The sequence below is a fragment of the Hordeum vulgare genome, chromosome 2H (genome assembly GCF_904849725.1).
Source record: "Hordeum vulgare subsp. vulgare chromosome 2H, MorexV3_pseudomolecules_assembly, whole genome shotgun sequence".
Taxonomy (NCBI): domain Eukaryota; kingdom Viridiplantae; phylum Streptophyta; class Magnoliopsida; order Poales; family Poaceae; genus Hordeum; species Hordeum vulgare.
In genome coordinates, this window is record NC_058519.1 from 426,420,024 (window position 1) to 426,444,072 (window position 24,049).

Genomic DNA, 24,049 nt, shown 5'->3' on the forward strand with positions numbered 1-24,049 from the left:
GGTTTTGCGTGAGAATTAGGATTTTTTTCCAGAAAAATAGCTATTTTAAAACCCCCGTAACTTTTATTCCGTAAGTCGGATCGAGGTGATCTATATATGGATTTGGTGTAGAATTTCATGTAGAATACGATTATCAAACTTGCATAATTATTTGAGGTAGTTTAACGTGCCAAACGCCTAGTTTTGCATGCTGTTTCAATAGGACACGCCCCGTATTTAATTTTCGTGCAAGTCCGGATTGCTCGTATGCCGTAGTAGCAATGCCTATGTTTTAGGAACTATTTTTCCGTGTATTTTAGACCGGTCATTGGTATTTTTGCATGTAGGGATTGCCGGTAGTTTATTTTCCCGTATATAGTTTATTTTTTCTCGCATTAATGTGTGGCTTTATTTTGTGTTGCAACCCCACATATTTTATATGTTTCCAGGGTAGAAAAATCCATTGGATTTTTCTGTGCAATTAGTTTTAGCTTTTGAGGAAGTTAGTTCGCGAGATATTTTGCTAAGTTGCCCTTTTGTTTAATTCGTAGGATTTATTTCGTGCTTCGTTTGTAGGAGTTGTCAACTAGGTAGTTCTTCTTTGATGTTTACTCTAGCCCCTGGTATTTTTGGTTGCAATAGAAATGCATGTTTAGGTGTGGTTTGATTGCCCTCAAGTTGCTAGAAATAGTGCTGATTTGGAGGTACTGAAATATTTCTATGTCTGAGATCTATTATATTTTGTTGTTGTCTTGTCTTGCTTCTATCTTTTGATCTGTAGCTCTTTTGAGGTTGGTGCAATGGAGTTAGTTGTAGCCCTTGTGTTTCTCTAGCATGCTGTGAATTTTCATGCCATTTGGAGTCCTGTAGCTTATGGTTTCGCTGCTGTCAATATGGCTTCAGATCGAAAACTGCACTTTCATGAAGTGTAATTTTCACAAAGTCTGAAACTGTGTGTGAGAAGCCATTTTGTGACTTCTTTTCCTAGTGATCCATGATGCCATACTATTTGTTGTTATTTTTTTTGTGGTAGTGCTTTTTGCCCTCTTTCGTGTCATGCCTTGGTTGATTATATTTGAGTCGTGTAGCTTGTAGTTGTGGGGTGTAGAAAATGCTATGTGGCTGATTTTGGCAGATTGTAGTCATTTCTTGTTTTGCTCGTAGTTTGTGAACCGTAGCTCCGATTTGATCGTGTCCTACATGAAACTTGCTTAGAATCTCATGTAGTTTCATTTTATCTTGCTGGTTGTGTGTTTTGAAGTGCTTGTGACCATCGTTGCACACATATTGCATTCATGCCATCATATCTTGCGGTACTTGTAACTTTTGATCCGTAGCTCCGTTGGAGATGTTCTTTATGTGTAGATTGCTTGCCATGCCGCGTAGAATCATGTGAATCTATTTGTTTTTCTGTTTAACAACTAATTAAATGTGTTAACTCAGATCTGGACAGAATTGTAAATTAACATGTGAGGTCATTTCGGAGGTGCTATTTGACATTTCCGATCTCATTTAAAATGCCTAGATAAGTAGTTTAAATACACTTCACCTCTTGCATGTTTAACCACATTTAATATTGCCGTGTATTTAATCGGTATAGAACTAAATAATTAACGTGGAGTTTCGTCAATATGCAACTCGTTGCATATTGAACTTCACTTAACGTGTAGTGTTTGAGTGTGTGATTTGTCATGCCGTGTCTTGCATGTTTTCACTGTCCATGCATCATTTGTGTTGTTGCATCGTGTGGTGAATTTCGTGTGTTGATTTGTGTTTCCGGTTTGCTTCGTCTTGATAGAGTTCCGCAAGCGTGTCGGATTGTGAGGACCCGTTCGACTAGTCAATTCATCTGCTTCACGGAGGCATTCTTCTTCCAAGCGGGATCTCAGGCAAGATGATCATTTCCCCAGATACCATTACTGTCATTGCCAAGCTAGTTTATCACTTCTATCGTTTATGTCTTGTTGCCTACCACCTGTTAAATATCAGCCTCCCAACAATGCCATGATTACCATCAACCTGTTCGACCTAGCAAACCACTGATTGGCTATGTTACTGCTTGCTCAACCCTGTTGTTAGCGTTGCTAGTTGCAGGTGCAGTTGCTTCCATGTGATAACATGGGTTCCTTGTCATATCACCATATTAATGCTATTTAATTTAATGCACCTATATACTTGGTAAAAGGTGGAAGGCTCGGCTTTTCTAGCCTGGTGTTTTGTTCCACCTTTGCCCCCTTAGTTACCGGCTACCGGTGTTATGTTCCATAATTGAGCGCTCCTAACACGATCGGGGTTGTTATGGGGACCCCCTTGATAATTCGTTTTAGATTAAAGCTGATCTGGCAAGGCCCAACTTTGGTACTACATTTGCCTAAACACCTAATAAAATTGCATAGGGACATTCCGGACCCCGAGGATAATTTAATCAACCCCCGGGCCAGTGCTCCTCATGAGTGTTGGTCCCACCTGAGCGATGTCCGGCGCCCCTCTGGTCACCCGGAGGTTTAGTGATCCCGACGTCTAGCTCATCCGCCGTGTCCTGAGAACGAGGTACGCGACTCCTATCGGGATCGTCGACACGTCGGGCGGCCTTGCTGGATTAGTTTTACCTTTGACGAAATATCTTGTGCATCGGGATTCCGGTAATGCTTTGGGTAATCTCCGAGTTGAGTTTTTCCACTAGGGAATCCGACGAGATCGCGAGCTTCGTGATTGAGGATTTCTAAGCGGCTTGTGGTAATTTGTGATGGACTAGTTGGAGCACTCCTGCAGGGTTAAATCTTTCGGAAAGCCGTGCCCGCGGTTATGTGGCAACGTGGAAATTTTGTTTAACACTGGTTCTAGATAACTTGAAGTTAACTTAATTAAAACAGGCCAACTGTGTGCGTAACCGTGACTGTCTCTTTCGTGAATTCTAACTCCGATCGAGGACACGGTGGGATTATGTCTGACGTAGGTAGGTGTTCAGGATCATTCATTTGATCATCAGTAGTCACATCCGCTAGGCGCTATGCGTAGATCTTCCCCCTCTTATTTCTGGTACTCGTAAGTTAGCCACCATATATATGCTTAGCCGCTGCTGCAACCTCACCACTTAACCTTACCTCACCCATTAAGCTTTGCTAATCTTGATACCTTTGGATATGAGATTGCTGAGTCGCCTGTGGCTCACAGATTACTACAACACCAGTTGTAGGTACATGTAAAGGTTACTTGACGCGAGCGCGTTGATTGTACATTTGGAGTTGCTTCTTCTTCTTCTTCTTCTTCATCGATCTTGGATGGGTTCCAGGCCGGCAGCCTGGGATAGCAAGGATGGACGTCGTTCTTCTTTTGTCATTTATTTTCGTCCGTAGTCGGGCCCTGCTCTTACTCTTGATTAATATGTAATGTACTGCTGTGACTCTGATGTAGCTTGTGGCGAGTGTAAGCCAATTCTATATATATATATATATCTTCTTTTCAGTACATGTATTTGTAACGATATCCATTCTTGCGACACTACGAGATGCGCTTCTATCCCTGACGAGGCCTTCGTGCCAAATTGAGGATAGGGTCGCATCTTGGGCGTGACAAGTTGGTATCAGAGCCGTACCGACCTAGGAGCCCCCTTGATTGATCGAACATGGCAGAGTCGAGTCTAGTGAAAAACTACTTTGAGTCTAGTTATATATCGGAGAGTAGGATTCTTTTTCTCCTCTTCTATGCTCTGGTGAGGAATCTGTGAACACGCCACCGCGAAGAGATGAAGCCGCATATGACGAATCGTGTGCTCCAAGGCGGTGCCTTCAGGAAGGTTACGACATCAGAATGTCACCACTGCCCGATCCGAGGATCAAAGTTTCCCCTCTAGCAACACGAAGGGCAATGAAAGTCGCGATGACGCCTTCAAGAAGGGAACGAGCTACGCCGCCGCCGGTCCGTCCAAAGATGGATCAGGTTTTCACCCCGGCCAACACTCACCACCACCGGACGCCACACCCCGGCTACCACGCGCGCCCACACGGCCATGGCCATCGGGCAGCACCAAGCCACGGCTCTGCCCAAGAGCATCGTGCTACCACCATTAGAGCCGCTGCTCCCGGCATCCAAGACCTTGTCACCACCTCCAACGCAACCTGACACACCCCCACCAAAGAGACGGGCGAAAAGGTCCCACCTTTCGGACCGCTGGGAGACCCCCAGCGCTGAGACCTGATAGGCCGGCCACCGCTGGCCTCCATCGACCCATCCTGCAGCCCCGAGCATGAGACGAGGTCGGTCCTGCTTCACCGTGCGCGAGACGAGGGTTAGTCCTGCTGCACCGTGCGCGAGACGAGCTCGGTCCTGCTCCACGGGGCGCGAGACGAGCGATGAACCACAACTGGGAGAGGGTCAGCCCTTTGATGGAAGTAGCGCCCTGGCGACGCGGAAATGGGATTAGGTCAAAACGGTCTACACGCAGATGCGCCGATGCCGGAGAAGCCGGCCGCCGCCGCAGGCAGATTCGTCGAGGCATCGCGAAGCCTCCACGACACCGGGAGGGACCACGTCGGACTTCACCGCATCGCCGCCCACAACCGGAGCAACGGCCACGCCCGTCCGCTGCCCTTCCCGCGTCGCCCGACGAGCTCCAAGCGCCGGAGCCGCCGGGCACGCCCCACCTGTGCCAGGCGCCGCCAACTCACCCGAGCACTAGATCCAGCCGGATCCAGAAGAGGCCGGCCGCATGCCACCTCCCGAGATGGGAGCACCACAGCCGCCCCGCCGTGCTCAAGGCCCAGGATGCCGCCCCACCAGCCCACTGCCGTGCTGCTGCGGCCCGCGGCCGCCTAGTGCTACCACCCGAGGAGTCCGCCCCGCGCCGAAGTCCCACGAGCAGAGGAGAAAGAAGGGCCTCGCCGGTGTCGAGCCCACCGGGCTTTGCCTGAGAGCGTGTGTCGGCGGCTGCGGGGAGGAGGGGATGGAGGCGGGGCCAAAGGGAGAGGCGGCTAGCCCCCCGGCACGTCGGGTACATCCTATAGAAACCTTATTAGCATCTCTATTACAAAGTTCAAAACTACTAAGTGAAAAATCACAAGCGATATAATAGCAATAGTTGAAAACTGCTAACGTTGTTCCCTCCGAACATCCTACAATCTTCATAGTACCATTACTTCCAAATGATCAAAGTTAATAACTAGACGGCTTCAGCTCACCCTTTGCGCAAGAGAAAACCTAATCTTAACATTAAAGCTTTGGCAATCAGGACATCAACACACCAACAATTTCTAGTTACACCAAGAATGAATTTCCTGCTAGCGTCTCTTAGGACTCCACCCGCCGAGCTGTGGCAGCCCGAGACCGACGTTCCAGAAGATTCCCATTTATTTCCGTTTCCGTCGTCTGGTTATTTTATGTTGTTGCATCGTCATTTGGTTTGCATCGTCGCATCATGCATGGCATCTTGCATCGTCTGTCGCGTGTGGTGTATTGAGTGTTGTGCTTCGAGTGATCACAGAGTCGTAGAGCGATAGTAGTTTCCCCTCTCTCTCCTCTTATTTCATTTTGTGGTTTTGCTAAAGTTTCCCGTTTTAAACCCCTATTTAAAAAGGGCGCGTCTTCTTCTAAAAATCATTTTTATTAAATGTAGGGGCAACCCTTGGGTTTTCTTTATTTTCTCCTTTGGTTTTAATTTAAAACCGTCTCATTTACTTTTGTCTTTTAAAGGGCTTTTATTTTATTCTTTAAATAAAAGAGGTTTTATTTTGTTCTTCAGAAGGGTTTTAATTTTTAATTCTTTAAAAGGTTTTAGTTTTTATTCGTTTAAAAATGCCAATCTATTTTTAAAGTTGGATATATTTCTTTAAAAGGAGTAAAATGCATTTCCTTCATTTTTTTTAAAAACCTATTTTTTTATTTATGCTTGTTCACTGTTTTTTTATTTAAAAAAAACATTGAGGGAGAGAGACCCCAGGCCAAGGCCCAGCCAGCCAAGGCCCAAGGCCTCCTCTCCCCCAACCCTAGCGAGCAGGCTCCCAATCCCGTGTTTCCTCGTGGCTCCCTCCACACGCCGTCGTCCTCCCCTTGCGCGACCTCCTTTGTCTTGATCCCCATGCCTCGCGCTGCCTCCCCTCGAGCCCTCGTCCCTCCCCGTGCGCCTCCTTCCTCCCCATGCAGCCCACGCCCTGGCCTCGCCTCCCTCGCCCCGCCATGGCCTCGCCTCCCTCGCCCCGCCATGGCCTCGCCTCTCCTCTTCCTCGCCGTCGGTTAACCGCCTCCAGCCCCGCGCCGCCCAGCTGCGCCGCCTGCACCTCCCTACGCCAGCAGCCCCGTGCGCCGCCTCGCCCCTCGCCCCTCGCAAGCTGGCCTCCCCGTGATGTGCCCCGCCGTGCTCCTCCCCGCGCGCCATCCTCGTCCCGTGGCTCGCCGCCCGCCGGCCGTCTCCTCTCGCCGGTTGGTTGCCCGCCGTATTACCTGCTGCAAGGAGACGCGGCCCCATGCCGAGCAAGCCGCCGCCGGCCTTGCTGCATCACCGTGTGCTCGCCGTAACCGTTTTGCCGCTTGTTCCCTTGCCGACGCGCTGTGTGCTGCCGTGCCTGTTGCTGTGCGTGTGTTGCTCTTGCTGCTTGGCTGCCGCTGCTTGCTAGCTGCTGCGTTTTGCTGTTGCTGGCCGTAGCAGCAGGTTGCTGTTGCTGTTGCTTTGATGCTAGCTAGCCGCTGCTGCATGCCGTAGCCGCTGCTAGTTGTGCTAGTTGCTTAGCCGTTTGTGCCTGCTGTTGCCGCAAGCTATAGCTGTGTCGTGCTGTTGCTGCTTAATTGCGGTGCCGTGCTAGTTGCTGGTTCCTGTCGCTGCTCGTCGCCGTTAGCTGCCGCTATTGCTGTCCCTGTTTTTGCTGTTGCCGTGTGCTTGCCTTGCCGCTGCTGTGTTGGTCGCTGCTGCCTGAAGCTAGGCATTTCTTGCTTGCCGAGTCTGTTGCTGGAGTGCCCTGTAGCTGCTGCTAGGCTGATGTAGCTAGCTGTTGCTTGCTGTGCCTTAGCCGTTGCTGCTATAGCTAGAGCTGTTGCTGTGGCTTTGCTTGCCTGCTAATAGATATGTTGATGCTAGCTAGTGTTGCTAGGTTGCTAGCTGAGGCTTGATAGCTTGCTCTGCTTGTTTGCGTGTTGTTGTAGTAGTTGCTGCTGCTAGGCTAGGTTTCCGTGCTTGCTGCTTGCAGAGGTTGCTGCTAGACTAGTTGTTGCGGCCGCTTGCCGACGCTGAAGTTCGCAAGGACCATCCCCTCCTTCATGGGACCGATAAGATCGGCGGGTACAACGACGTCCTCGACGAACCCCGAACATCAACGGAGACGTGATCGACTACCGACGCCGAAGACCCGAGAACCACGACGCCGAGCGAACGACTACCGTCGACGAGACCGTGTACGACTACTTCCACGACGACCACGACTTCCACGACGATCGTTGGTCCACTATGACCCGAACCCCTCCGATATGCACGCTTCGAAGGTATAACGTTGAGACGTTGTCGTGACCATGTTTAGTGTTGTATGAGTTGTATCGTTTGTTGCACCGTATGTTGCCCGTTGCACGTTGTCCTCTTATGTTGTGCCCCACACATGGGAACCCGATATACGGGATCACCCCATCTTTATTTACCGTTCCCGCACACGTTCCCAGTACGTTGGCACGATTGCTCGTTGAGTTATCGGGATAGGTACATTGCCGTGGCATCGTTTCCGATTTGCCGCCATGGTTCCCTCTCGCTCGCCGTGGCGACACGTGTTTCTTTGCCTTCTTGCCCGTGTTGAAACTCGCTTGCATGACGCATTCATGGCGTATATTCTTGTGTTGCATGTTCTTGTGCCGTAGCTCGTTTTATGCTCCGAGTGTTAACCGAGTAGGACATGTAGGATCATCGCTACACCCTTGCCATGTTAAAAACATTTAATATTGTCGTGTAAATAATCGGGAGTGAATTAAATAATTAATCATGGAGTTTCGTCGATATGCAACCGTTGCATATCGAGCTTCACTTAATGTGTAGGGTTTGTGTGAGGTGAATTGCCATGCCATGCCTTGCATTATAACCTGTTCATGCATCATAGTAGGCTGTGCATCATGTTGTGCATCGTGTGGTGAATATCTGTGTTGATGTTGTTTTCGGTTTGCTCCGTCTAGATAGAGTTCCGCAAGCGTGTCGGAATGTGAGGACCAGTTCGACTATGTTGGTTCGTCTGCTTCACCGAGTTGTTCTTCTTCCAAGCGGGATCTCAGGCAAGATGACCATTTCCCTAGATACCATTACTATCATTGCCATGCTAGCATTACCGTTTCTATCGATTATGTCTCGCTGCCTACCACATGTTAAATATCAGCCTCTCAACAATGCCATGATAACCTTCAACCTGTTAGACCTAGCAAACCACTGATTGGCTATGTTACTGCTTGCTTAACCCTGTTGATAGCGTTGCTAGTTGCAGGTGCAGATGCTTCCATGTGAAAACATGGGTTCCTTGTTATATCACCATATTAAATGCTATTTAATTTAATGCACCTATATACTTGGTAAAAGGTGGAAGGCTCGGCCTTTCTAGCCTGGTGTTTTGTTCCACCTTTGCCCCCTTAGTTTCGGCTACCGGTGTTATGTTCCATAAACGAGCGCTCCTAACACGATCGGGGTTGTTATGGGGACCCCCTTGATAATTCGTTTTAGATTAAAGCTGGTCTGGCAAGGCCCAACATTTAGTGCTGTTGGTGCTGGTCCAAAACTAGAGCCGTTTGCGGGGCCAACCCGGGGCAACTCGGGAGATTTCTATCAGGCCACCGTACGCTGTGCTTATCCGTCGTGTCCCGAGAACGAGATACGCGGCTCCTATCGGGATCGTCGACACGCCGGGCGGCCTTGCTAGATTAGTTTTACCTTTGACGAGATATCTTGTGCATCGGGATTCCGGTGATGCTTTGGGTAATCTTAGAGTTGAGGTTTTCCACTAGGGAATCCAACGAGATCGCGAGCTTCGTGATTGAGGATTTCTATGCGGCTTGTGGTAATTTGTGATGGACTAGTTGGAGCACCCCTGCAGGTTTAAATCTTTTTGGAAAGCCGTGCCCGCGGTTATGTGGCAACGTGGAAACTTTGTTTAACACTGGTTCTAGATAACTTGAAGTTAACTTAATTAAAACATGTCAACTGTGTGTGTAACCGTGACTGTCTCTTTCGTGAATTCCTTCTCCGATCGAGGACACGGTGGGGTTATGTCTGACGTAGGTAGGTGTTCAGGATCATTCATTTGATCATTCGTAGTTCACGTCCGCTATGCGTAGATCTTCCCCCTCTTATTTCTTTTACTCGTAAGTTAGCCACCTCATATATGCTTAGTCGCTGCTGCAACCTCACCACTTAACCATGTCTCACCCATTAAGCTTTGCTAGTTTTGATACCTTTGGAAATGAGATTGCTGAGTCCCCTGTGGCTCACAGATTACTAAAACACCAGTTGCAGGTACAGGTAAAGGTTACTTGACGCGAGCGCGTTGATTGTTCATTTGGAGTTGCTTCTTCTTCTTCTTCTTCTTCGTCGATCTAGGATGGGTTCCAGGCCGGCAGCCTGGGATAGCAAGGATGGACGTCGTTCTTATTTTTCTTGCTTTTTTCGTCCGTAGTCGGACCCTGCTCTTACTCTTGATGAATATGTAATGTACTGATGTGACTCTGATGTAGCTTGTGGCGAGTGTAAGCCAACTCTATATATATCTCTTCTTTTCAGTACATGTGAATGATATCCATTCTTGCGACACGACGAGATGCGCTTCTATCCCTGACGAGGCCCTCGTGCCAAATTGAGGATAGGGTCGCATCTTGGGCGTGACAAGTTGGTATCAGAGCAAGGACCGACCTAGGAGCCCCCTTGATTGATCGAACTTGGCCGAGTCGAGTCTAGTGAAAAATTGCTTTGAGTCTAGTTATATATCGGAGAGTAGGATTCTTTTTTCTCCTCTTCTATGCTCCGGTGAGGAATCTTGACGTAATAAGTTATTCTACTCCTCTTCTCACTCAAATTTTTTTTAGGATCACGCGGATATTTTTGGAATCTATATGACGCCGATGTGACGGAGTTCTGTCTTGGTGCCTCCTATCTGTTTTAAGTTTCAGGGGAGTTGAGCTCCAAGGGATTCTCGAGCACATCATTATCATTCAGATTTTTTAGTATCTCAGGACGAAGGATGTTCGTAATTGCTTCAATACTAGTAGTGGCGAGATAACCCCGATGTCCCCAGTACTGGTGCAGATTGTTCGGGAGTACTACCATACTTTGTATCGTTGTGTTCACGAGGGTCTGTTGTAGATGAAGGTCCGAGATTCTGGTCGTGTGTTGACGGATGTGATACAGGTGACGGGTTAGTATAGGAGTTGTATGAATATTACTCCTTGTATCCGTGTACCAGATTGCATGACCAGATATTTCGGGAATTCATAGGTGGGAATTCAAGTACTTACTTATAGGACATTCTTCCAACAAATGCATGATGTTAGGTTGGGGTTCGATATCTAGTGGATTCGTTTGTTCACGGTCGACTTACAGCGGTACACGTTGTGTCTTAAAGAGTCCTTGTAGCTTGCTACGACTCGGGGACGCTTCGTATGTCGGGTGCACTGCCTTGCACTTGATGGCTACTGTAAAATCGAGCCCGTGCGATCCTGTCCATGAAAATATCGGACGAAATCTCTCTCATGAGTTTGTTCTGGCTTGTTTCATGAGCCTCTCACTTTGTTTTGTTGAATATGGTAATTCAAGTTGCTTCGATGTCAAGTGGTGATTCAGATCTTTCCTAAGAGGTGTTCTCATATTTTTATGTGAGAATTCAAATTCTTTTGTTCATTCAAATTGTCATATCAATTCTTGTCAACTAGAGTTGTTATGTCAAGTCGTTTCAACCGGCGTGCTTCTCTTCAGTGAATTCAATCCTCTCTAATTTTGCAGATCATTCTCTCAATTCTTTCCGGAGTTATCTCATTTGTCTCAAGTTGTCTTTGTTTTTCCCCGCCCTCCCACCCTTTTCTTCAGTGTTTGGATTTCATCCAAGTGCCTTCTTATTCAGTGACGCTTCCGCTATCTTTTATTCTGTGTCCTATCCGACGGTTCATTGTGAAGATTCTCAGGAGCTTCATGTTCATATTTATTCATTCTTATTATCTTTTCCGGTGAATTTAATTCAGTTGTCCGTGTTCATCATATCCTTTCGTCCTTGTAATTCTTTCCTATGTTGGAGATTCGTTTCAGCCTATCTTGTTATTCATTTCCCTATAGTCTATCCGGAGTGCTGAAGTTATCTGAGAAATTCTTGTTTTCAATTCTTTCATTGATTTCGGGGTGGTAACCTCATCTAGCCTTCATTTGTACCGGTGCAATATCCCTCTTCTAAGCAATCTTGTCAACGGTGATTTCTTTGAGTGGGCCCATAACCCACCGGTTCTTTCCCAGGATCTTTCCTAGCTCTTTTAATCTTTTCCCGGAGATCATAAAATTTTCAACTATGACGTAAGTATGATTTTCATCAGTCATATTCCTTCTTCAAGATCAATTTGAATTAATTCTCATATTTGGCTCAACCTTTCATTCTTCACTATTCCGGAGTATCTCAGTTATTCTTGGTGGTGTTCTCCTCATCATTTCAGTTTTGAAGACCGAAGGAGTTTTTCTCTCAAATCTTGGTTCATCCTCTTGCAGATTCGTCATTTCAGCGTTGTGTTATCATCTTGAATTGTTCCAATCATGCATATCTATTTCTTGCTTTCCAGTGCTTTTCTGAGTTGTTTTTATTCTCGATCCTCCGAAGGCCATCATTTCAGAAGATTCTTCGTTCTCAGCTTTCAGCTTTCATCCTCAATTCTTCTTAACTGTTGTCTCTTCGTTCGTCTGTCGGTTATTCTGGTGCCTTGTTCTAGTTTTCTCTCAGGTGGCTCATGATCTCTTCTTTATCGTGTATCTCCATTATTCATGGTGGCCTCATTCATTTCAATTCTCACCTTGTCTCTTTCAAGATTTCTTCTAGTTTGTGCTCATATCTCTCCTTCAATCATTTCAAGAAGAATAAGTTGTATGCTAAATCCGCTGCTTGTCATCAATTTAACTTGATGAAGGATAAGCATAACATAATTCTTATTCTTGTTCATAGTAATCCAAATTCTTCTTCCGGAGGGCTCATGATATCAATTCTTTTCTCAAGTGCCTATCTTTCTTTTCCGGAGTTCCAAGTTCTTTCAAGTATCTCTTTGTCAGGCTTCATCTAAATCTTGGCAAGGTCATAATCTTATTCTTTTCTACCTTCATGTCGTTGTATCGTTCATTTGTATACGGAGGTCCTTCATGGTGGTTCATCAAGGTTTCAATCCATCCTCAAGTGTTCTTCAAGATTCTTGTTGGAGAACCTCAAGTATTCTTTCTCTTCCATTTTCAGTGCAATTGTTCTTCCTTTATCCTTTGAGGTGGTATTATAGCATTCTTGTTAGTGTAGGAGCCTCGAAGAGTTTTCCTTTCAAGTATGAGATAATTAAACCCACCAATTCTATGATCATGAGACATGTTTCATCCCATGATTTCTTCATTGAGTTATCTTGGTTTGGACTTCACCTAAAGCTTTTCCTATGGATTGTTGCTATCATGGTGCTTGTCATTAATCTAAGTTCTCAATGTATCCTCTTGGTGTACGAAATTGTTCATATCTTGTTTCTCCCAACCTATCCTTGTTTCTTTTAGTGGGTGGTTGTCACCTCATAAATGTGAGATGATTTTCATAAGCCCACTACCGTCTTGTTCTTTTCTTTGTTGTTTTTCCAACAACTCCGTTGAATTCTTCTTCCAAGGATGCTTGCCAAGTTCATTGGAGTTCATAGTTGTCATTCTCTCTTCATTCTCTTCTTCCGTATGAGCTAGTTCCTATTCTATTGTTCCGGAGGCATTGTGATGTTGCTCTTTTGGGTCTATCATGTTGTTCTACCAAGATCATGGTGTTCCCTTATTCTATTTACTTGTTTGTTGTGATTATTGTCTATTTCTTCCATCTTATCGAATTTTTGTCCCATTTTCCTACCGAAGTGCTGCCGAAATTTTCCGTGAATTCTTGCTTCTTTCTCATATCATTCCTCATCTCTTTGCAACCTTCAAGGATTGTTGGTGTCACTCGTTTCTCACAGAAGCGACTAAGTTTTTACCTCTTGCTTTCTCGTCCTCTCCCCCTTTCATTCTTGGATCTCGGGGCGAGATCCTCTTGTAGTGTAGGAGAGTTGTGGCAGCCCGAGACCGACGTTCGAGAAGATTCCCCTTTATTTCCGTTTCCGTCGTCTGGTTATTTTATGTTGTTGCATCGTCATTTAGTTTGCATCGTCGCATCATGCATGGCATCTTGCATCGTCTGTCGCGTGTGGTGTATTGAGTGTTGTGCTTCGAGTGATCACCGAGTCGTAGAGCGATAGTAGTTCCCCCTCTCTCTCCTCTTATTTCATTTTGTGGTTTTGCTAAAGTTTCCCATTTTAAACCCCTATTTAAAAAGGGTGCGCCTTCTTTTAAAAATCATTTTTATTAAATGTCGGGGCAACCCTTGGGTTTTCTTTATTTTCTCCTTTGGTTTTATTTTAAAACCGTCTCATTTACTTTACTCTTTTAAAGGGCTTTTATTTTATTCTTTAAATAAAAGAGGTTTTATTTTATTCTTCAAAAGGGTTTTAATTTTTAATTCTTTAAAAGGTTTTAGTTTTTATTCGTTTAAAAATGCCAATCTATTTTTAAAGTTGGATATATTTCTTTAAAAGGAGTAAAAGGCATTTTCTTCATTTTTTTAAAAAACTTATTTTTTATTTATGCTTGTTCTCTGATTTTTTTATTTAAAAAAAATCCAATGAGGGAGAGAGACCCCAGGCCAAGGCCCAGCCGGCCAAGGCCCAAGGCCTCCTCTTCCCCAACCCTAGCGAGCAGCCTCCCAATCCCGTGTTTCCTCGTGGCTCCCTCCACGCGCCGTCGTCCGCCCCTCGCGCGACCTCCTCAGTCCCGATCCCCATGCCTCGCGCTGCCTCCCCTCGAACCCTCGTCCCTCCCTGTGCGCCTCCTTCCTTCCCATGCCGCCCACGCCCTCGCCTCGCCTCCCTCGCCCCGCCATGGCCCCGCCTCTCCTCTTCCTCGCCGCTGGTTAACCACCTCCAGCCCCGCGCCGCCCAGCTGCGCCGCCTGCACCTCCCTACGCCAGCAGCCCCGTGCGCCGCCTCGCCCCTCGCCCCTCGCAAGCTGGCCTCCCCGTGATGTGCCCCGCCGTGCTCCTCCCCGCGCGCCATCCTCGTCCCGTGGCTCGCCGCCCGCCGGCCGTCTCCTCTCGCCGGTTGGTTGCCCGCCGTATTACCTGCTGCAAGGAGACGCGGCCCCATGCCGAGCAAGCCGCCGCCGGCCTTGCTGCATCACCGTGTGCTCGCCGTAACCGTTTTGCCGCTTGTTCCCTTGCCGACGCGCTGTGTGCTGCCGTGCCTGTTGCTGTGCGTGTGTTGCTCTTGCTGCTTGGCTGCCGCTGCTTGCTAGCTGCTGCGTTTTGCTGTTGCTGGCCGTAGCAGCAGGTTGCTGTTGCTGTTGCTTTGATGCTAGCTAGCCGCTGCTGCATGCCGTAGCCGCTGCTAGTTGTGCTAGTTGCTTAGCCGTTTGTGCCTGCTGTTGCCGCAAGCTATAGCTGTGTCGTGCTGTTGCTGCTTAATTGCGGTGCCGTGCTAGTTGCTGGTTCCTGTCGCTGCTCGTCGCCGTTAGCTGCCGCTATTGCTGTCCCTGTTTTTGCTGTTGCCGTGTGCTTGCCTTGCCGCTGCTGTGTTGGTCGCTGCTGCCTGAAGCTAGGCATTTCTTGCTTGCCGAGTCTGTTGCTGGAGTGCCCTGTAGCTGCTGCTAGGCTGATGTAGCTAGCTGTTGCTTGCTGTGCCTTAGCCGTTGCTGCTATAGCTAGAGCTGTTGCTGTGGCTTTGCTTGCCTGCTAATAGATATGTTGATGCTAGCTAGTGTTGCTAGGTTGCTAGCTGAGGCTTGATAGCTTGCTCTGCTTGTTTGCGTGTTGTTGTAGTAGTTGCTGCTGCTAGGCTAGGTTTCCGTGCTTGCTGCTTGCAGAGGTTGCTGCTAGACTAGTTGTTGCGGCCGCTTGCCGACGCTGAAGTTCGCAAGGACCATCCCCTCCTTCATGGGACCGATAAGATCGGCGGGTACAACGACGTCCTCGACGAACCCCGAACATCAACGGAGACGTGATCGACTATCGACGCCGAAGACCCGAGAACCACGACGCCGAGCGAACGACTACCGTCGACGAGACCGTGTACGACTACTTCCACGAAGACCATGAATTCCACGACGATCGTTGGTCCGCTATGACCCGAACCCCTCCGATATGCACGCTTCGAAGGTATAACGTTGAGACGTTGTCGTGACCGTGTTTAGTGTTGTATGAGTTGTATCGTTTGTTGCACCGTATGTTTCCCATTGCACGTTGTCATCTTATGTTGTGCCCCACACATGGGAACCCGATATACGGGATCACCCCATCTTTATTTACTGTTCCCGCACGCGTTCCCAGTACGTTGGCACGATTGCTCGTCGAGTTATCGGGATAGGTACGTTGCCGTGGCATCATTTCCGATTTGCCACCATGGTTCCCTCTCGCTCGCCGTGGCGACACGTGTTTCTTTCCCTTCTTGCCCGTGTTGAAACTCGCTTGCATGACGCATTCATGGCATATATTCTTATGTTGCATGTTCTTGTCCCGTAGCTCGTTCTATGCTCCACGTGTTAACCGAGTAGGACATGTAGGATCATCGTTACACCCTTGCCATGTTAAAAACATTTAATATTGTCGTGTAAATAATCGGGAGTGAATTAAATAATTAATCGTGGAGTTTCATCGATATGCAACCGTTGCATATCGAGCTTCACTTAATGTGTAGGGTTTGTGTGAGGTGAATTGCCATGCCATGCCTTGCATTATAACCTGTTCATGCATCATAGTAGGCTGTGCATCATGTTGTGCATCGTGTGGTGAATATCTGTGTTGATGTTGTTTTCGGTTTGCTCCGTCTAGATAGAGTTCCGCAAGCGTGTCGGAATGTGAGGACCAGTTCGACTATGTTGGTTCGTCTGCTTCACCGAGTTGTTCTTCTTCCAAGCGGGATCTCAGGCAAGATGACCATTTCCCTAGATACCATTACTATCATTGCCATGCTAGCATTACCGTTTCTATCGATTATGTCTCGCTGCCTACCACATGTTAAATATCAGCCTCTCAACAATGCCATGATAACCTTCAACCTGTTAGACCTAGCAAACCACTGATTGGCTATGTTACTGCTTGCTTAACCCTGTTGATAGCGTTGCTAGTTGCAGGTGCAGATGCTTCCATGTGAAAACATGGGTTCCTTGTTATATCACCATATTAAATGCTATTTAATTTAATGCACCTATATACTTGGTAAAAGGTGGAAGGCTCGGCCTTTCTAGCCTGGTGTTTTGTTCCACCTTTGCCCCCTTAGTTTCGGCTACCGGTGTTATGTTCCATAAACGAGCGCTCCTAACACGATCGGGGTTGTTATGGGGACCCCCTTGATAATTCGTTTTAGATTAAAGCTGGTCTGGCAAGGCCCAACATTTAGTGCTGTTGGTGCTGGTCCAAAACTAGAGCCGTTTGCGGGGCCAACCCGGGGCAACTCGGGAGATTTCTATCAGGCCACCGTACGCTGTGCTTATCCGTCGTGTCCCGAGAACGAGATACGCGGCTCCTATCAGGATCGTCGACACGCCGGGCGGCCTTGCTAGATTAGTTTTACCTTTGACGAGATATCTTGTGCATCGGGATTCCGGTGATGCTTTGGGTAATCTTAGAGTTGAGGTCTTCCACTAGGGAATCCAACGAGATCGCGAGCTTCGTGATTGAGGATTTCTATGCGGCTTGTGGTAATTTGTGATGGACTAGTTGGAGCACCCCTGCAGGTTTAAATCTTTTTGGAAAGCCGTGCCCGCGGTTATGTGGCAACGTGGAAACTTTGTTTAACACTGGTTCTAGATAACTTGAAGTTAACTTAATTAAAACATGTCAACTGTGTGTGTAACCGTGACTGTCTCTTTCGTGAATTCCTTCTCCGATCGAGGACACGGTGGGGTTATGTCTGACGTAGGTAGGTGTTCAGGATCATTCATTTGATCATTCGTAGTTCACGTCCGCTATGCGTAGATCTTCCCCCTCTTATTTCTTTTACTCGTAAGTTAGCCACCTCATATATGCTTAGTCGCTGCTGCAACCTCACCACTTAACCATGTCTCACCCATTAAGCTTTGCTAGTTTTGATACCTTTGGAAATGAGATTGCTGAGTCCCCTGTGGCTCACAGATTACTAAAACACCAGTTGCAGGTACAGGTAAAGGTTACTTGACGCGAGCGCGTTGATTGTTCATTTGGAGTTGCTTCTTCTTCTTCTTCTTCTTCGTCGATCTAGGATGGGTTCCAGGCCGGCAGCCTGGGATAGCAAGGATGGACGTCGTTCTTATTTTTCTTGCTTTTTTCGTCCGTAGTCGGACCCTGCTCTTACTCTTGATGAATATGTAATGTACTGATGTGACTCTGATGTAGCTTGTGGCGAGTGTAAGCCAACTCTATATATATCTCTTCTTTTCAGTACATGTACTTGTAATGATATCCATTCTTGCGACACGACGAGATGCGCTTCTATCCCTGACGAGGACCTCGTGCCAAATTGAGGATAGGGTCGCATCTTGGGCGTGACACGAGCCCCTAAGCAAGTATTGATCAAAAGATGCATCATCCTTAAACTTAAGAAAGCCCAACGGTGGACGGGTCCAACCCCATTTCTTCATGGTAGCATTAGGGGACAGAGTAATAGCCTAGTTAGCCACTAGGGCCTGAAACCCCATAGTAATCCGATTAATTTCTTAGGTATTCTCCTCACATACCGACTACATATTTCCCACTACAAGTACCAAGTGGTAATGGCGATCAACTCACAAACATTCCAAATACCCAAAATACTCATATCCTGGCACGACATATGAAATAACAACTCAAGGAGAACCTCACCAACATGATCAATTTCACAAGCTCTAATAGTCACAAGGTCCAAACCAGAAAACGTATCTAATCCACGTTGATTTTGGTAATTAATGTCAAAATATATCAGGGAACTAATGTCTCCAACAAGTTTGTTCCAGAAAAAGTTTCTTGTGGGTGCAACAAAGCAAAAGGTGCCCCCTAGAAAATGCATCAAGACAAGTATTTGTCAAGCTGAATTATTCTTTTTCATTTTAGTGCTCTAAGAGTTCACATAGAGCCCATAGGCATGTCAATACTATCAAACAGGGATGAGGATGTCGTGATGAGACTATTGCTCCATCTGCTTAAAGATCAAACTCTAGAAAAACTTTAAGTTTCGTAGGACCAGTTCTTTTGGTGGCTTTTTTGGGCTTCTAGAATAAGCTGCCCCTGCCCCCAACACAGCTTATTCTAGAAGTCCAACCAAAAATATATTTTTAGAAGCCTACTTGTCATGTCTTAATTAATTGGCTTCTAAAAAGGAAATTTGGTTGGGTTTCTAGAATAAGCTGGGTAGGGACAACTTATTCTAGAAGCTAGCAAAAGAACTGGTCCTTAATACATTTTACTATGTCTATGTAGTTCCATTCATTTTGGATCTTTGGAGCTCTTCCAGCTGCATCATTTACAAGATATAACTGTTGCATAACCCTATCCATTCAAGCATCTGGGTACTCCTCTCGGAATCACCAAATATACTCACCAACCTTCTATTATCACATGATACGTCTTCAATATATCTACTTTTCAAAATATATTTTTTATTCTTTTAGCGTCTAATTTGTAGGATTTGAATAAAACTAACCAGACTCTACAATGATGATATTTTTGTATAGAAATTAAAATGGTTCGAATTGGATGGGAATTTTTGGAGAATTTTTTATGAAATATATAATGAATTATGGAGCAAAGAAATACGAGGGGGCACTAGGCCGCCACACGGCCTGGTGGCACGGCCACCCCCAGGGCGCGACACCTCACCGTGGCCCCGTGGCCACCTCCTTACGATGATTCCACCACCATAAATTCCCATATATGTCAGAAAAACAACAAAAAATTATCATCGCATTTTATGATATAGAGCTTCGCCTCTTGTTCTTCATTGTGAGACATGATGTGGAGTCCATTTCTAGCTCCGGAGATATAGATATGTCGTCGTCGTCATCACCAACCGTTCTCCATCGACAATTTCATGAAACTCGCATCCTCTGTATGCATATGGAGGTAGATGAGATTTGGATGGCATTTCTTATTCAATCATGGTCTGATTTGTTAGGACTTGATCCCTAATATTCATTATGTTCTAAAATTGATGTTGCTATGACTTTTCTATGCTTAATGCATATTACTAGGGTTTGAGTGCCATGATTTCAGATCTAAATCCTCTTTGTTTTCATGAATATATTTTTGTTCTTGATTTTATCTACAAGTTGTATGCATCTGTTATAGTTCTGAACCCCAGACCCCAAGGTTACATAATTGGAATATTGACGGGGATGATTTGAATTGAGGATACATATATTCAATATGTGTTAATGATTTTTTCGGTTCTCTATTAAAAGGAGCACCTTAATTACTCCTAGTTTTCATTAGTACCATGATACCACGGGAGGTTAGGAAAAAAATATGTTATTCAAGATTTTATCACAAGCGATGCGGTGCGGTGGTGGGAGGCGGCGCCGGGTGGGGAGCTGCGTGGGCGGGATGGGTTCAGATCGGGGATGAGGGGGAGGCAGAGAGAGATAGTGGGATGGGTTGGAGAGACCTAACCCCGTTAGTGGGGTAGGTGGGCCGCTGTCCCCTTTGTCGTCCTCCATGTATCTAGGCACACGACAAAGAAGCTTTCGGCAGACGGCAAAGACGTCGCTGATGGCAAAGGTAACGGCTCCAGCTGTGCTTTCTCTTTGTCGTCTGCGTGGACCATCTTTGCCATCAACTATGTCTTTGTCGTCTGCTTAGTCCATCTTTGCCATCCGCTAGCTGACGACAAAGAAGCAATTGATGGCAAATAGTATCTTTGCCATCAGCCAGCTCTTTGTCATCTGTTTTTGAGAGCTGACAACAAAGAGCTTCTTTGTCGTCTGCCAGCAGACGGCGAAGATCGGGAAGATGGCAAATTCTCTGATTCCTATAGTGAATGTCTATTTACAAGTGTAACTTGAGAGGGAATAGTGCCATGCAACATGCGCCATTTTTTTTACCTTGGCCGAGTAAGACAATTTCCAAATCTTACACCAAATAGGATTGGCAATGATCTATCCCATCACATAAGTTTGTCTTAGCTTTCTACCATGTTGGTGATTCCATTCCACAAAATAAGATGAGCGGATAGTGAATATCACATTCTTTGTGGAACTCCACGCAATAAAATCTGACATATCATGAAACGGAAGAGGAATTGCAAGATCACATTGTGCATCAATTGGCCACACCGTTGTCTTCCCAAGTCTTTGTCCAACTCTGATAAGCCATAACATTGTAATAAATTGGTATTTAATCAACCCCAACTATGATGACGTTTTAGTCAAACCGACATGTACTAAACAGAGGTTTAATCAACGCCACATGATCACGAGTGCTGCTATGGATATTTATGAAAACAATGTAAATTGTTATGTGACTAGTTTGACATGGAAGCTTAGGACATCTACAACCAGGCCCCTCAAACCCTCAAACGGCCGGGCACGTCGCCCTGTCACTGCACGGTCACAAGAACTCGACCCAGACGGGCTTCTCAAACCAGCCTCAAACGCACGGGCTCACTGGCACCCCCCATTTCCAGGAAAAATATGGTGCGGATATGGGCGACCCCGGGAGCGCCGGGGAACGTCCACCACGTCAGACCCGACGGCCCGACTTTACCACAAATTGCACCAAATCCACCCCGCAGAACTGCCGAATCCAGTTCTTGTTTTCCTCTATTCTTCCTCCGCGCGTCGTCTCTCTCGCAGCTCCACCGTTGCACGCACTCCATCGCCTAGTAGCCTCTTCCATCCAAGACACTCGGTGAAAGGGATCATCTCTTCCTACCTCTTCGTGCAGGGCGTTGTCGCCACCCTGGAAGACACCGCGGTACGTGCGATAACTCTTTGAACTTGCCTTGCACCGGATGTGTTCGACAAAATGTGTGACCGGATTCGGTGGTAAAATTATTAGGGGAAACAATGGATTTGAAAGGATCAATATGGTTGACTAGAGGGGGGGTGAATAGGCAACTACCAATTTTAGCTTTTCTTAACAAGTTAGGGTTAGCAACATAAAGGTTCACTAAAATAATAACTAGGTGAACAACCTATATGATGCTCCGTACTATGACCACTAATGCAAGTAAGAAATACTCTACAACAATAGCATACACAATGTAAAGGTAAGAGATAACCAAAAGTGGAACTGATGAAGACGAGGATGTGTTACCGAAGTTCCTTTCCATTGACAGGAAGTATGTCTCCGTTGGAGCGGTGTGGAGGCACAATGCTCCCCAATAAGCCACTAGGGCCACCGTATTCTCCTCACGCCCTCACACAATGCAAGGTGCCATGGTTCCACTATAGGTGCCCTTGAAGGCGGCGACCGAAACTTTACAAACAAGGTTGGATCTATCTCCACACAAAGCTTGGAGGCTCCCAACAAGACCACAGAGCTTCACCACAATGGAATGTGGCTCCGAGGTGACCTCAACCGTCTAGGGTGCTCAAACACCCAAGAGTAACAAGATCAGCATGGGATTAGTGGGGGGGGGGTCAATTTTCTCTTGGTGGAAGTGTAGATCTTGGCCTTCTCAACCAATCCCTAGGAAATCAACAAGTTTGATTGGCTAGGGAGAGATATCGGGCACATATGAGCTTAGGGAGTAACAATGGAGTCTTGGAGGGTCAAAGGTAGGGTTCTTGAAGTGGAAGAACCCTTTATATAGTGGGGGAACAGATCCAACTGTTACCCCCACCAACAACACGCTTAGCATGGTACTACCGCTTTGAGGAAGCGGTACTACTGCTTGGGGGGAGCGGTACTACCGCAAGCCCCAGCAGTTCTACCGCTAGACCAGAAGCGGTACTACCTCTTGGTAGGCTCATAGCCACGGTAGTAAAAATACAACTACCGACCCTACCACCGTTGGAAAAATTCTCGCAAAAATTCCGAGGAAGTACAACCGCTGAGAGAGGGAGGTACTACCATCCCCAAGCGGTACTACCGCTCAACTGGAGCGGTACTACCGCTCACCTGGAGCGGTACTACCGCTCACCTGGAGCGGTACTACCGCTGGACCTTTTGCAGATGAAAGAAGAGAACATGCGGGAGCTCCATTGCTGCACAGAAGAGGTGGTGGAAAGAAAAAGTGCGCGTGTGTGAGTTGATTCCACCCAAACCTTCCCGGCGCGGACCTCCTCTTAATAGTACGGCTTTCCTACGACTCAAAACCACCAAGAAGAACTGTAGAAAACACCGTGCTTCAAAAACACACAGGGGCGACGAATCATCTTGTGCCATGCGATGTATTATCTTAAATGCTCAATGCACACGATTAGTCCGGAGAGGTGTTGTCATCAATCACCAAAATCACTTAGGACAAAATATTCCCTAACAATCTCCTCCTTTTTGGTGGATTGATGACAACACCGGATTTGCACAAAAGATATAATGATAAAATGAATACATAGGCAAACCCAGGGTCTATGAGTTAGAGACTGGCTCCCCCTGGATGTGTGCATGTTTAAAGTAGTGCTATGGACAGCAAGGCACACAATCCAAGGGGAAGCACTCCCCTAGAAATCATAGACGGATACTCCTTGCAATGAACTGATACAACACTTGAGTAAAAAAGCAAGGTATAGTAAGTGAGTATAAATATAAGGGCACAAGATGAATGACCTCACAAGCTAAGCATATAGAGAAATAATGACGATAATATAGGGATAGGGATAGCATATGTATCACACCATATGACTAAGACTATTCACACACATGATTAAATATCTGACAAGATAAAACCAGCCAAGTTCAGCAAAGAAACCAAAAAGATGAAGAAAAGAACCAAAGCAAATCCCTAACTATCTCTCCCCTTTGTCATCAGGACACCAAAAAGGTAGAGAGGACGCAAACGACAAAGGTGGTAGCTCAGCCATTAGATTCCTCCATAGCATCCTCATCTTCCTCATCTTTTGGATCAGTCCCCACCTCATCTTCCTCATTAGGCTCCTCCTGGTTGGACCCAACCCACTGGAAGTCTCGTGTCTGCATCCAATCAGCCTCTTGAGTGATGACATCTTCAGATCCGCTCGAGAAGTGCACATCAAGCGTCCTCATAATGCGCTTATCCCTCTGACGGCTCTCCTTCCGAACCACATGAGTCAGATACTGTCCTTTCTCCTACATGCAAAATAAGGTCCTCATCTGGTCCTTCAGCTTCTTGGCCCAAGATGGCTCAGCAGAAGAATGAGTATATGTGGCAGGGTCGCCCTCATCCTCAGGAACAACAACCTCCTCCTCGGTCTCCATGCATTCAACAGTACGTGAAGTGGAGGTCTTGGCCCACTTGTCTTTCTGGCGTAGCTTGATGGGATCATGGCTGAAACACCCAAGGGCAGCAGGAAAGGGCACGCGAGGAAAAGACTTAGCCCACTTGATCTTGATGAAGAAGTACAGGTAAGGCCCATAGATGGGAACCTTACGGTTGAATATGGCCATCTGAAGCTCGTAGAACATCACATTAGACACATCGAGTGGCCCAGTATCCTTCGTCCATCCCTCCTCACACATAAGGAGCATGTCCACCAGATAAGAATGAACTTGGTCTTTGTTGCCAACCCGCGGGAACAGAGTGTTGCGGAAGATCCTATGCATGACATCCAAGAAGGTGGGGAGCACATTCTTCCTGAGATAAAAGGGCATCAGCTTCTCCTTGGGGGTAGCACCAGGGTTGGCATTAGGGCGCAAGCTATCCCCTCGTCACGGACATTCAGAATCTTCATGTACTCAACCCAAAAGCCAGACATCTT